We start from the raw sequence: 14,696 nt of genomic DNA, 5'->3' as shown, positions 1-14,696 counted from the left end.
GGATTCCACACAGAACCGTCTATCAGGTTCACAGCGATTGGGTCGGCCGTTTAAAACAGCAGCAGCTCAAACAGTCACTCATGAGAACAGAAGTAATGAAGGGTTCTGGTCCAGATGTTTCCTTGGTGAGTACCAGCTGAGTATCATTGCTCACCAGGTCCAGCGTTTCATGGCCACAGTGTAAAAAGTAAGTAAAGCGTTATTTATAAAGCAGCTTTCAAGATGTAAAATGACAAAATGCTTCACAAGATCCAACAAAACATAAAAACCAGGGGAAAATTAAAAAAGCAGATTTAAAAGATGTTTCTTCCTGGCGTTTAGATGAAAAGTCCAACAATCTCAAATCCAAAGTCAGGGAGTTTCAGAGTCTGCAAACAGAGCTTTGTCTTTATCCCAGTGTGGGAAGCATCACCAGACCCGGGGACCCAAGGGCCCAGGGGCCTCAGGGTCCCAGAGGTCTGCAACCTGCGGCTCCAGACCTACCAGGTCCAGACCTGGTGGACCTTCCCACAATGGCTCTAAGTAACTCTGAGTAAAAATAAAAATGAAAAACAACCAGCTAATGGTTTTAAACAAATGCAGGTTTATTTCAGGTTTATTCCTGCAATATTTGCATTGAATTTCCATAAAGTTCAAACTGACTGACACTAAAAGTGGCAGTAATATGTCTTTTCAGATCAGTTTTTCTTTCATTAGGTTGGAACCTATAGGATTAGTTTCCATCCCACAGACAAAAAAAATAAAGATGCATCCTCTTTCTGCTAAACTTTGTTTACCTTTATTTTAAATCCTCAACGTAGAAATAAAATAAAAAATTACCTTTTAAAATAATTTTCCAGAGTTGGATATTTAAGATTATAAGTTGTCTTTTTTCAATAATTAGTCTTGACATTTCTGGCTCTGAATAGGTTTTACTCGGCTGGTCGCAGAGGAAAAATGTCTTTAGATTGTGAAGGTTGCAGATTTCTGACCGATCACTGGACCCAGCAGAGCAGAAGATCTGATGAAACCTGTGAGTCTGAAGAGCCTCCATCTGCTGACTGCTACGTCCAGCAGGACAGAGCCGCAGGACGCTGCTGCACCAACATGGACCAAAAATCTCTGGATGACAAATCATTTCGCTCAGATGTCGCCATAAAACACTAAAATCTTTTATATTTTTGCACATTTCAGCTCAGATAAATGCAGATGTGAGTTTCTCAGTGTGTTAGCATGTCTTCTGGTGTGTGTGTGTGTGTGTGTGTGTGTGTGTGTGTGTGTGTGCATGGCCACCGTTTCTCCCCGGCTAATGAAGAAGCTGGGAGCGTGCTCCGGGTCACAGTGGGAACGCGCGCATCGAGGTCACTTCAAAGTCGGGATAATGACGGATTAAGTCTAAATCGCGGCCGTGTTTCAGTCGCCGCCTGTCGCTTTGCATGTTATTAACAAATCATTGCAATATCATCCAGATAAAATGTGTCGGTGTTAATTTCCCCCGTCCGTCTCACTCTGGTCAAATCCTCCACATACAGATTAGTGGATCGTGGTGGGCCTTTTCATCAGCCCTCCATGGTGATGAAACATCCTTTCATTACTGTCCATATATGCATTCATGTTTTAATGAACTGCTTTCTTTGCGGTTCCTCGTTGCAGTGGGCTGTGTGTGTGACAGTGATCCAGCTTTTCATTCATTACAGCCTTGCAGCTGGCAAGCAACAGATTTCACCCATGGTTAGTTCAACCCAGCTCTGGAAATCACCCAACGCCCACAGAGCTCAGCCTTCAGCGGCACAAAACGAAACATGAGACTCTTAAAACTCCTGAGCTGAAATACAACAACCTGCTCAATTTGAAGGTTGTTGAGTTACAAAACTTTTAGACAAGCTAGAGAAATAGATGTTCCGTAAGTTTATTCTGCTGAATAAACACACCAAGATGCTGGAGAGAGACAGAAAGACAAGAAGAAACCTGAAGACAAACGGATCTGAACAGAGCAGAAGAGAATCACAGGAAGAGATATGAGGGGTGACATGCCTGCACTCCAGAAGTGATGGAAATAAAACTAAGACATACGGAAGTTACACTAATATTTCCTCAAAGCAGACATTCATGGTTACGTTTTCTGTAGAGTGAAACATGTATGAACAGGAGCATTTTGTTTGAGGTCAGATTGTAATCAGCACTGTGGCATCATTAGATTACACAGTGAAACTGAAGAAGGCCAAGAATAAAGCTTAAATCACGATGATAGAAGAACTGTGAGAAATAAAAAAGCTGAATCATTTGAAGATAGATTAATATCTGGTGACTTTTCAAACAGTTGAGTGTCGTTTCTGGCAGAAGTAATAAGCTGCCAAAGAGCACAGAGGTTTTCCTGAATTTTGTGGAATTAAAAAAATTTTTTTTTTATTAAACTTGAAATATAAGAGAAGAGGTGAAAATATTAAAATCATTCTCACCGAGCTGCAGAAATGAAACCGTCTCTGACGCCGTCATCAGTGATGCACCGCAGCAGGACTAACTAGATCCACTCAGACTGAGCCGCCTGTTCATGAAGGAGAGGTGAAGATTAATGCTGGAAATGAAATCAGCTGAGAGAAAAGGACAAATATTGATTTAAATGATCTGATGATGTTTTTTCTCCTCTACAATCCTTAACATGCCTTTAGATGAGACCTTATGGATCATTTGGAGAACAATTTGAGAATCTTAAGGTTTTTAACTGACATACTGCTAATGTCAGATTATGACTTAAAACTAACTTTTATGTATTTTCCTTCTTTATGGTGGTCAAAAGCAGAACTACTTCACTTTTAATTTTAAATAGTAAGGGACATTCAGTTCCGCTGGTTGCACTGGATTTTATTTTGGGGTTTTAGAGTAAAGGGAGCACAATGCAAGTACATGCCACACTTTTCATAATTTATTTGTTAAAAGCTAAACATGTCCTTCATTTCTTTCTTTTTTAAGGCAATTTAAAACTGTAAACACTAAACAATAAAGGACCAGGTTGTGTAAATAATTAGAGAAAGAACAAAAGAAAAAATGTGGAGAGAAAAATTCATGAACACATTTCAGCTTTGATCGGCTGCTTCCTTCAGGAGTCATAAAAATGGATCTTAATCTGAGCTGATCCTCCATAACGTCTGACTGAATCAAACCTGTGAACATTAACTTCTCTGTGGTTCCTTTTGCTGCTCCAGATTCACAACCTCCGTCCAGTTTATCAGAGTCAAATTTCTTTATAAATAAATCCCAAACCTGATCACAGATATGAACTATAAATAAATCTAGATATTTCTTTAGCATATCAAACTTCTCTGGCTACTTTTATGAAGCTCAACTTTGTTACTGTTGCTCAAGTTTAGAAATCTGGCTTCCAGGATTGATGCTCATAATAAAAAGATGAAAATAATTATAAGCCTTTGGTGGATAATATCTCCAAGCAGAGGCTGGTCATGGTGAATGTAGGGCTCAGTTCAAGGCTTCTTGTTCCAACAGGACCAGTAGTGTTGCTGGGAGTACTGGGGAGGATTCCAGCAGGTGAACGTCCAGCACCAGGATCCCGTCTCACCTGAGTTCCTCCACGTTTTAATTGGCTCCATTATGGGATTAATTTAGCACATTTCCTCCTTCCCCTCAAGGCTCCACCACAAACCCCCCAAAGTGGCTCCATCATGGAAAGCTCGGTGTCAGCGCTCCGGCCGGCCATCACATTCCACTGGGAAGTTTTCATTTGGCTGCAGATTCCCGTTCAGTGTAACCTCTGCACCTTTGACTCAACACGCCGCCTTTAAAAGGGCAGTAACTCAGTTATGGATGATTAGCAATATTCCTTTGTTTCCTCATAAATGCTCTGTGTGCATATTTTGTTGCTTATTATGCTTTATGAGCTTTGTAGGAGTTTTTGCAAGGTCTGCAATTCGTTTCTTGTGAGCTTCTGTCTGCATCAAGTCCACAAATCGACTTATAAAATCTATTTTATTTTCTCAGATTTCTCCTGTTTTTGCCTTCATGTCAAACTTTATCGTCTGAAATCATTGAAACTAAAGAACGGGACAAAATTCCTCCACACTGATGGAAAAGACAAACTTCCATTGATCATAAACACTTTATGGCTTTTTTCTGCTGCCATAAAGTTGTTAGATTTAGGACAGAATGACGTTTCCACACAGATAGTTTGATAATAAAATATGTTTGATGATCTGAAAAGAAGGAAGAACAGAAGAAATCTGGAAAAAACAAATACCTTTACACACCACTGTACATCTGCTGTGTGTGTGTGTGTGTGTGTGTGTGTGTGTGTGTTGCAGCTTTTCATTTTCAGTGTATTAGAAGGATTTTTGTTTTGCTTTTTCCTCTGAAATCAAACCCAACAGTGGGGCGAGTGGAAAGAAGCAGCAGGGTTTGAATCTGCTGTTTGTGTGTGGGTTCACAGATATTGGTTTTATTTTGTTGCTCTCCTCAGAGGATAGTGTGGAAAATGAGAAGAAGATGGGAAAAACAAAGTCTGTGATGTTAATCTGTCCTGTCGTCGCTGAAATCTCGCAGGTTTTATGCGGCTCCCTGACAGTCAGGCGAAACGGACGGCGAAATGCCAATTTTACCACACCACTTGTTATTTGCCAGCAGCGCCGGAGACGTTCTACCTTCCTCCACATCCAGCGGCTGCGAAGGTGTTGGAGGCAAAAGTGTGTGTGGTGTGTGTTTGTTGTTTTCTGAAGGTAGAGAGAAGTTTACAAATGGGATCCATCATTTTTCATGCACACGGGTGACATCCCTCCGTCAGCCAATTTCACTCCCAAAGCCCACTCCCCTGGTTCATTGATATCTGCATTAGGGACCTTTGTTAAAGGTCTCATCTAAATGCATTGAAAAACGCCTTGCACCTTCTGCTGTTGGAAGTGTGTGTGCATGCACGTCGCCTGTGCAGAGATTTGCAGACTTGGCTTTGTCTACATTAAGGTTAGTGTTTGTGGCACGGCGACTCGGTGTCACTGAACCTGAAAGGGAAAAACAGCTTGTGAGAAAACCATCGACAAAGCCAGCAGAGAAAGCTGCTGCTGTTTGTCACCATGTTGCTACTGGCTAACTCTCATGCTAACAACGGGACTCACTTTTTAAAATCTATTCAAATTAATCTCAAAGAATGAAACATGACCTGTGAACCCGAATCAAGAGGAGGACATAAATCACGTTGAAGTAGCTAATCTCAAATTGATATAAATATGACAGTGAATTCTGAGTGAAGTTGGTTGAAGTAGGCTCATTAACCAAAACACTTCAGAGCCACTTCATTTTATTCCACTAAAACCAGCGCCGCTCATTTCCTGCACTCATGCAGTCCTACAGTTCACAGCAACACGGCTGCATCCCTGGCTCCTATTAAACAGATTTAATTTGCTATTCCTGTCCATCTACTTTACAGAGCCGCGCTGCGATACTGCAGAGGTGCCGAGGGGCTAATGTCGCTGTCAATCCTCCATCCCCTCAGCTACAATCTCATGCCTTAATTTCCACACACATCCAAGTACCCTTGAGCTGTAAGAGGTCTCGTTCTCACACTTGAATCAAAATTGTTGCAAACTTACTCGGCCAGCAATTTCACAACACTCTGCTTATGAGAAACACTGAACTTTTAACCTTTTCTCCAGAGCCGCTGCGCTGAGGCAGAACCACACACCGAGTGTGTCTCATATATTTAATATGAATGTGTGTCAGGTATTTCATCGGCAGCCTGGAGGTAGTCAGGAAATATCTCCTGGCACTCTCAGAAGATATAATAAGAATAGTAATTAATAAACTTGATAATATGAAATTGACTAATATATTGGTGCTTGAGGACATCCCTTCAGTGTTGTCCATGGGGATTTCATTAAAAGTCCTAATCTACACGTGTTCAGTACGAGTCAACCACTCAGAATGACTTTAAAGTTAATTGTTTAAATGAACTTTGCAGACTGTAGGTACTTCACCGTACAGTAGCAGCTCAGCGTCCCTGGATGTTTACCAGGTGAGGCGCAGAGGGAGCATCTGTCACTGTCTGAACTGAATACACGTCTTTGACACAAGCTATTATTGTACGGCCCAGTTTCAGATACGACAACTGTAAAACTGGGACTCAAACCTGTCAGTGCGGCTCACTGTGGTCTAATCTGATCGCCTCAAAACACCTTTAGGTACTTTAGATTTCACTTTAAGAAAAAAAAACAACAAACTACAGGTCATGTTCTACCAGTCTGCCTCTGAAAAAGCAGTTGACAGAGTTTTTAAATTACTTTAAAATCTTTAAAGAGCTTTTAAAATAATTTGCAACTGGAAAATAAAGTGAATCTACAATTTGTTCAACTATTGTTGTGCATGTTGTGCTGGTTTCTTCATAAATAAAAGCTTTTTGATTGTATAAGAGTTTGAGTACATTGACAGATGGTTTTCTCAAAATAACATAACCACTGAAGTGTATTTAAACTCTGATGAGTAAAACGTGAACTATTTATGTGTAGAAAAATGAGGCTTGCATAACCACAGCATTGTTCTCCAATATGCCTTTGAGTAACAATGCTGGTCAGAACTGGAGCAGGAACGCTGCCAAAATATTAGACAGACTGGTTTTGCCACAGAACATTTCAAGTTTCTCCATGAGATGCCGGTTTATCGCTGCTACTCTGAGTTTCATCTTCTGTTTTTAATAAATTACCAGATAAATTTTAAATTTATGAACTTAAATTTGAGCTGTAGTCTTTACTAGTCTTCTACTTTTTAGTGGGTTGATGTTCTGAAACATCTCCACTCCTTTGCAAACTTTAGTTGAGCTTTTTCGTTTCATACTTTTTCTCAAATTTTCTCACAGATTTGAATAAAACTTTGTTGAGCTACAAACTCACAATACAGAAGGAAAAGTTGTAAAAATTAATCAGTGTACGTCTTTAAGCTGCCCTGCGACAGACTGGCGACCTGTCCAGGGTGACCCCGCCTCTCGCCCGGAACGATAGCTGGAGAGGAACCAGCAACCCTCCTGACCCCACTGAGGGACAAGGGTGGAAAGAAAATGGATGGATGGACGTCTTTAAGCTATATGAACTGAAATGTCTGCCTCTTGCTGTGCTGATGCTCCGTTCATGGGAGAGAGTCTGGTCTTTAATGCAGTTGGTGATTTGGACTCTTGGAAACTTACAGGCACTTTTCTGCTTTATGGGGAGGAAGAAATTCCAGAGCTGTTGGACGTGAAATCAGTGCAAGGGTCACTGGCAAAAGAAATTGGATTTTATGCAGAGTGTGCCTCAATAAACAACACTCCCAAACCAAAGGTAGACGCTGCTGGCTCTTTCTGCCCCATCATTATTTCTCATATATCCCAAACTAACCAAAAGCAGTGCCTTTGACAGCTTGACTGATGAGTTTGCCATCCTGAATGTCAAAAGGAACGCTCTCCCACACCTTATCTCCCATTTCACATTGTGAGTAAGACTTTTTTTTTTTAAATGGAGAAGCCATAGACGTTGTGATGAGCATTACCGGATGATAATGAAGGGCACGCTGCTGTAGTGTCAGCCTCAGCAGACAGACTGCAGGCAGGAGACGGCTGCTGGCTGCTAACACACATCCATTCATGCATTTATGTGGCCTTATGTCTCTATCTTGGTTCTGCAATAAATGAGCATATTTATATATTTTCATTATGCCAGGGTCATGATTTCCTTATCTATCGCCGCCTGTAGTCGTGAGGCGAAATGTCAAGGGGTAATCAAGTCAAATGTGGCTTTTGTTCAAGTGCATATTGGTGTCGGTGCGATGCTTACTCCTGACATGTATAAAACAACCGGAGAATGTTGGTGTGCCGTTTGATTATTCATATGTTCCACCTTAGAGTCACACATACATTCATAAATAATGGAGAAAAATAGAGATCATACATACTTAATGTTTATGTTTCCACCCTGAAAGTCTCACTGCTCAATGAACAATTTGGGTTTGCGTGAGCGCACTTGAAATTTACCCAAGTCAGGTTTAGATTTTACTTTTTTTCCCTACATAACTCGCCATATGTTATATGAAAAGAGCATTCTGGTTTGATGAGCGGCGTGCCTCGGAGGACTGTGTTAAGGATTTCCAGTGATCCTGCCTGTAGCTTGGCATGCAAACCTGCAAGCACAGATGAAGGATAATGAGGTCGGATCCGGGTCTGAGCGGTGGCTGTTAGGCAGGAAGCTGCATATTTATGATGGCTTTAAGAAGCATTTATTGCCTCGTTTCCATCAGAACATTGTCTGCAGAGACCTGACAGCTTTCCTTGGAGATTAGTCTCAGATAGCCCCTGTTAGGTGGTGGCACTCTGGCTAAATTGCTCTTCCCTCGATGGTGTGTTCACCCCGTCTCTAGTTTTCTGGGAAGCCTTTCTACTTCTGTCTCTTTCTCTCCAAACATATGCAGTCGACCCCTTTCCCCATCTATTTTTTATCCCCCGTCTCTCTCTGTCTCTCTCTGAAGATTTCCACACTTGATGTCACTTCATGTCCTCCAGTCCCACTGATACAAATCAGGGTTAAAGCATTTGTTTACTGTGAAGGAGGGAAGAGAGCGAGAGACACAACGCCGCGCTAAATGTCAAGGATGATGAGGTGGGTCAGAGCTGGCGGAGCCGCTGCGATTCGGCCCGTCTTCGCACGCCATCGTCACAAAGTCTGACAAAAGCAAATCGACTGCACAATTTATGCTCTGGAGGCCTAAAGTCTTCCAGTTCCAATGTTTCACTAAGAAATTAAATTCATATGTTATCAGTGGGAACATCCTTTCTCCTTTCATTCCAGCACACGTATCAGCAGCGAAGGAATGCACCGCATCAAACCGAGGGTTCACACCAGGGATTATTGGATTTCTGCTTAATGTGGTTTTTTTGGTATTTCTGAGCACAACTACATCCACAAACCCAATCCTGTCTTCTTGCTGTTTGTTTGTTTCTTCTAGTCCCTTTTAACAGTTTACATGAACAGACCATGGGGATAAATGTCAAGCAGGAATCTGGAGTTTCAATGTATTGAATATTTTCTGTAAACCTCATAATTCTTCCTACACACCCTCAGTTACTTGGTTAATCGCCTCTTAGTATTTTCAGAGAAACCTCAGAGAAGCTTCATGTTGGACCACTATGCTTATCAGAAAGAGCAGAGCTGGTTTAAAGTCTCCATTTAGAGTCGCTTTCAGGTGTAGCTCACACATTTTCAGCAGGATTAATTTAGTTTATCCTTTACAAAACCAGTTCTGATGTGAGTTTGGGATCGGAACAAAACATGTTCCCAGGCGTCAGCTGAATTTCCATGTGGACGATATGAACAGCTCCGTATTACAGACAAGCTGTCAATTTTGAAGGAATCGTTTTTATCCTTAGTCCAGCGGCTCGGTTGTGGTTGGTGACCCTTGACCCTCGGTGGTTCTTGGGTTGCTCTGATGCATCGTTTCACCGGGGGGACAGTAAAGGTCTGATGGGTAAACCCGATTCACTACTCAGTGCCGTAACAGGATAATGAACGCCAACGCACTCCAACTTGGTTCTGGAACGGATAAATGAGCCAAGCAGTGAAAATCTGTGGCTGCGCTTAAAAGCAGCCTGAGCCAGTAAACCAATAAATTTAATTTAGCTCTATTATTCTGATAAGAAAGGCGGTCAAGCATTCAGAGGTGTGATGAGGTTACAAAATAGTCTGAGATACAACGTACTCAGAGATGTTCAGCCAAATGTTAATGGAAGAGCATTTATATTTTGGTTTGTGGTTCCATCACTTGTAAGAAGGAAGCTTCTCAGAAGCACTGGAAGGAAAGTAATATCTTGAAACTCTTCAGAAATATTTGATATCCATGTTTTATGTCTTTAACCACAGGAAACAGCAAATTGCCGTCTTTGCGATCTGATAACCTACAGTATGTTCACGCCTGGATGTTTGCTGAACATGAGCTATATGACTGTTGAGCCGTGTGGCGGCTGCGTTCTCATTCAGCTCCTCATCAATAGCAAACATCTTTAAAGCTGTCTGAATTTGGATTACAGAGCAAGAGGAGCATCTTCACCATCAGAAGACTTAGCAGATCGTTTAAAGACCAATGTTGATTACGGCAAGTCTCAGTTTATAAAAATCTATACAAGGGCCTGAAGACCTGGGCGTCGTGGCAACAGGACTAACCCGGGAACGTGTGGGGAATCTAAGAGCAGGAGGAAGGCAATTTCAACATGTGGTTTTTTCTCTGATTGTTTTGTTAAAGCTAGTTTTATTGCTGTTGCTCAGCTTTTCTCTCTGTCTATTTGCTTTGGGTTTAAGAAGTCGCCCAAGGTAATTTCTTCTGTTTCCACCCTGCAGGGGAGTGTTTGATAAGCCACTTCTAAAGCTGCCCAGCTGCTGGCTGGAGAAAAGGGAGCATGGTTTAAATTCTGCACGAGTACATTTAAAAAAATAAAAATAACTTGCAGTTTCTCTGTAGTTTACCTTTGTATGTCCACTCCGGGAGCGCAGCTGTTTGTAAGCCTATCTTAAGTAAACATTGATAACATTTGAGCCATAAAGATGCCGGCTTTCTTTTTCTTTTCTTAACCTCTCTGTTCCAGTCGTGCCGCTCAGCCTCTTCACAGACAAAAGCGCAGCGATCCGTGAGCTCAACACAGTTAAGAAAATAGTTTTTTGAAAATTGGACCTTGAAGAATTTAGTGTGGGTGGGTAATTGGAGGTCGATAGGAGGCAATGCTCCACGACACGGCTGAACTGAGAGAGAGGAGGCAGCCACGCGTCAATCAGCCGGCGTTTTGCCCGCATTGCCCCTTAATTTAATCACTGTTTAATTACTGCTGTCCCCTGAGGGGCGCTCTGCGAGGTTCAGCTACTGAGCTTTTCCTTTTCTTCTGCCTCCATCTCTAGGCGTGTTTCCAGCCAACAGACAGTCGCTCTAATGTGTGGCGCTCTCTAAAGCCTCAGCGTTGTTTCAATCTCACCCCAGGGCTTTTTGCACAAATCTGCTGATGAGAAGGTCAAGGGAATGCACATGTGTGTGATGAAAGGAAGCATGACACCACAAACACTAATTTCATCCGCTTGTGCAAGGTAAGAAAAAGCAGGAAGTGTCGTAATGTGCAGGCTGTCAATGGCCACCACTTCAGGACCGCTGTGGTCAGTCTGAATGCAGACTGACCGCTGTGGTCAGTCTGCATTCAGGGCTGGATGTGGAGGGAAACATGGGAGAGATGCAACTTATTAGAAAACACAGGTGAAGTTTTAAAATAAAGATTTAATCAGTACCCATTGATATATCAGGGAAAATATCAAAAATGCTTTTTCAGTAAATATATTTTAAATGGGCCTTTTTCGTGTGAAATTAACAGTAATAACTAAAGTCACACAAAAACTGACGGAAACATGACGAGTAATTATGAAAGAAAAGGTAAAGAAAATCTCAGCTGGTTTCGGAAAAAGATAAGCAGGTTGAAGGTCCAGATAAATATCTAATTTAAGTCTAAAAGAAAATCAAGGGGCAGAAAAGAGGCTTCCACATCCTTTAAGACTTGAGAACAGTTTCTCATCCAGTTTCTTCTGATTTCTCCATTGATAGGTACTTTTTCTCCAACCTATATAAAAGAACCACAGACAACGTATATGAATTTTATAGCCAAGCTTTTGCAAAAGGAGAAGTCTCCATCAACAGCTTCTCCAAGCCGTTCACAGAGAGTTCTGGTCTGCTTCCGCGTGAGCCCCTGTTTTATTGTCCAAGCAGAACAGCCAAAAGGGGCAGTCAGGAAGAACAACAAAGGTCGTAAAACTTCTAACCTAAACAACGAACAACCCAGTGGAAAATATCACTTATTGTCTGAAAAACACTGAGGTGTTCAGTGCTTCCTTCCCCTGCAGCCAAATAGAGCACATGTGGTGATTTCTCTGGATTACCAGAAGCACACTACCACAGAACCAGCACTGGACCGGTGTCACGGGAATATCTCACAGTTTAGCTGTTAGGCTACAGCAATCAATAGAAATTTAACATGGTAATGATCAGGTGCAGGAAAGGCTGGATCTCCTGTGACTCTCTCTCTTCTCCAGTTCCCAGAACATGGCATGGAGCTCAGACTCCCAGAGGCCTGAGGGAATCACGGCTGCAGCTCTGAGCCGCACATCAACCCTCAGCTGAGGATTACAGCAGCAGAAACAAACAAGGCGTTCTGCAGGTCCGCGCCGCAGACCAGGTCGGTAATGAAGCCACTGATGGCACACGCTTATGCACAGGCACACACACTCCAAGTCCAACGACGTTCATCCCATCCTGCAGAAGCTTGGAGTCATTTTAGCCTGTGCTGAGGGTATAATGGGACAAATAGAGATGCTGTTGTGTGTGTGTGTGTGTGTGTGTGTGTGTGTGTGTGACTGATAGATGTGATGCTGTCTCTCTGGAGGATCCATGTTGATAGCTATCGCCAGAGGAAGAAGGTTGAGACAGTTGGGATTTCTGGGCATTCAGATTGGAGTGTTGACAGGTTTATTATTGAAGTTTGCATCCCTCCCCACCCCAACACACACACAGACGCACACACACGCTATCTTTCACTGAAGCGGAGGTGTCAGGCTGTGATTGTCACTCTCTCCTACTGTAGTTTTGTTCAGGACTTACAACACGTCTGCTGTCTCCACACCAGCTGGTCTCCCGAGTCTCTGGCAGCTATTTCAAGGCATCAGGAGGGGACGACAATAACACAGATGAATTAAATGGCCTAACACTTTGTTGTTTATATACTCAAACTTGTTAACAATTGTACTTTCAGAGTTGATGCCAGAACCTAAAATGAAATTGGCTGAAGTGGTCTGTGCCAACTGCAGTCCCTTTGAGCTGGCTGCGCCGGTTTGTTTGTGTCGAGCAGGAAGCGCCGCCAGAGTCCCGCAATTTAAGACCTCCTGCCTCTGAACGCCATAAACTCTCACAATCATATTGTAATGAGGTCTTATCCATCATGGTGCTGTTTACTGTGTAATCAGATAACATTATCAAACCGAAGCTTAATCAGAGCCTGGTGAAAAGCCACTGCTGTACAACCTGCTGGCATTACTCTTCTAAATGAATGGATGAGAGAATGGGATTTAAATCAGGACTCTAGATGTTAATGCCTGGTTGGGCTCCCTGCTGAATTACTTTCTGTGGCGGCACAAAGAGGTGGGGGAGGAAGCCATGTAATGCAGATCAATGTCTGTGGAGTTCTGTGAAAACCACAACACAAGACGGACATTTCTCATTTATTAAGAAGGAAACATTGGTGTTTGTGTAAATATAAATGCTGATATTTAAGTCCTGCCGGTAACTGTGTCCTGATTGGCCACCAGAGGGAAGCAGCTGGTCACAGAGAGACGGGCGGGTTGCAAGTTCATGGACAGACTTACACAGCTGCATATTGGTAAATTAGTTTAAAAAATATTTCAGAAATTACATTCAAAATTAAAACAGACTAAAACTCAGATAAAGCTGAACAGATATTTACATGCTCTGAGTAAAAATATATATTTTTCCTCTCTGTGAAATTAAATTGGACTGAACTTTTGCTATTTTTGGAGAACCAAAGTTATTTTGTTAAATGCCAGAATATGTATGGAGAAATTTTTATATATATTCTCTATTAGCTTTTTCTTATTATTCTAAAATTTACATTTATTTCTTGAGTAAGCTTATTTTTATTTCTTTAAAAGCTTATTTTTCCCACCAGCTTCTCAGAAGTCTGAAAGGCTTCCGGTCCGATCTTGGTGCACCTGACCCAGGTTAGCCGTCCGCCTCGCTCGCCACGCTCAGGGCTTCGTGATGGACTTCCTGTCTGATGTCTTGAGACATATTTCGATATCTTCTTCCCTCGTGATTTATGATGCGCTGTTCCTCCTGCAGTGAAACCAGATGGCAGGATGATCCTGCCCCCTCTGTGCTTCAAAGCTGGGATGCTGTTTCCAGACTCGTTTTTCTACCGAATGTCGTTTTGGACAAACGTTTTTATTTCTCTCATCAGATCTCAGATCTCTACATCTTTGTTCCTCAATACATTTGCTTCTTCCTCTCTGAGTGGCCTTTCAGTCCATGTTGGAGCAGAACTCACTTCTCTCTGGTTAATGATGCTCTTACCAGCTTAAAGGCCTTTAGGTTTTGTTGTTGGGTCTGTTTGCTCACTTCCCACCACAGAACCCATCTCCGTTCTGAATGCTGAACCTTCAGGCATCTGGACGGTTCCCTAAGGATGAACCAGACTTGTTGACGTCCATGGCTCTCCTCCTGATATCTTGGCTGATTAAATTTTTCCATGATGACACACATTACATCGTCGGTGTGTTTGAGGTGTTGCCTTAAAGTAAGTTAAAAATGGTCCAACAGTTCAGATAAAATGGAAAGTTTTCATTAATTTGTAAAAAGTCCACTAGTCTGCAGTATCCCAGCTGCTTGGGGTTCAGTGTGAAGTTTCCACAGTCAGTGATGATTTTGGGTTCTGTGTCATCTGCTGGTTCTGGTCCACTGGGTTTTCTGGAGTCCAAAGTCAAAGCAGCTGCTCACCGATTTCAGAGAACTTCATGCTTCCTTCTGCTGCCAAATTTTATGGAGATGCTGATTTCATTTCCGAGCAGTATTAGTCCGGGCCCACATTGACAAATCTAACGATCCCTGCCTCCGTCACCATGGTAACAACGTCAAGCTGGTCTTAACCAACCAGTTCAGACCAGTTC

The sequence above is a fragment of the Poecilia formosa genome, unplaced genomic scaffold (genome assembly GCF_000485575.1).
Source record: "Poecilia formosa unplaced genomic scaffold, Poecilia_formosa-5.1.2 Scaffold178, whole genome shotgun sequence".
Taxonomy (NCBI): domain Eukaryota; kingdom Metazoa; phylum Chordata; class Actinopteri; order Cyprinodontiformes; family Poeciliidae; genus Poecilia; species Poecilia formosa.
The sequence above is the reverse complement of the archived record's forward strand: the minus strand, read 5'-3'. Positions refer to the sequence as shown.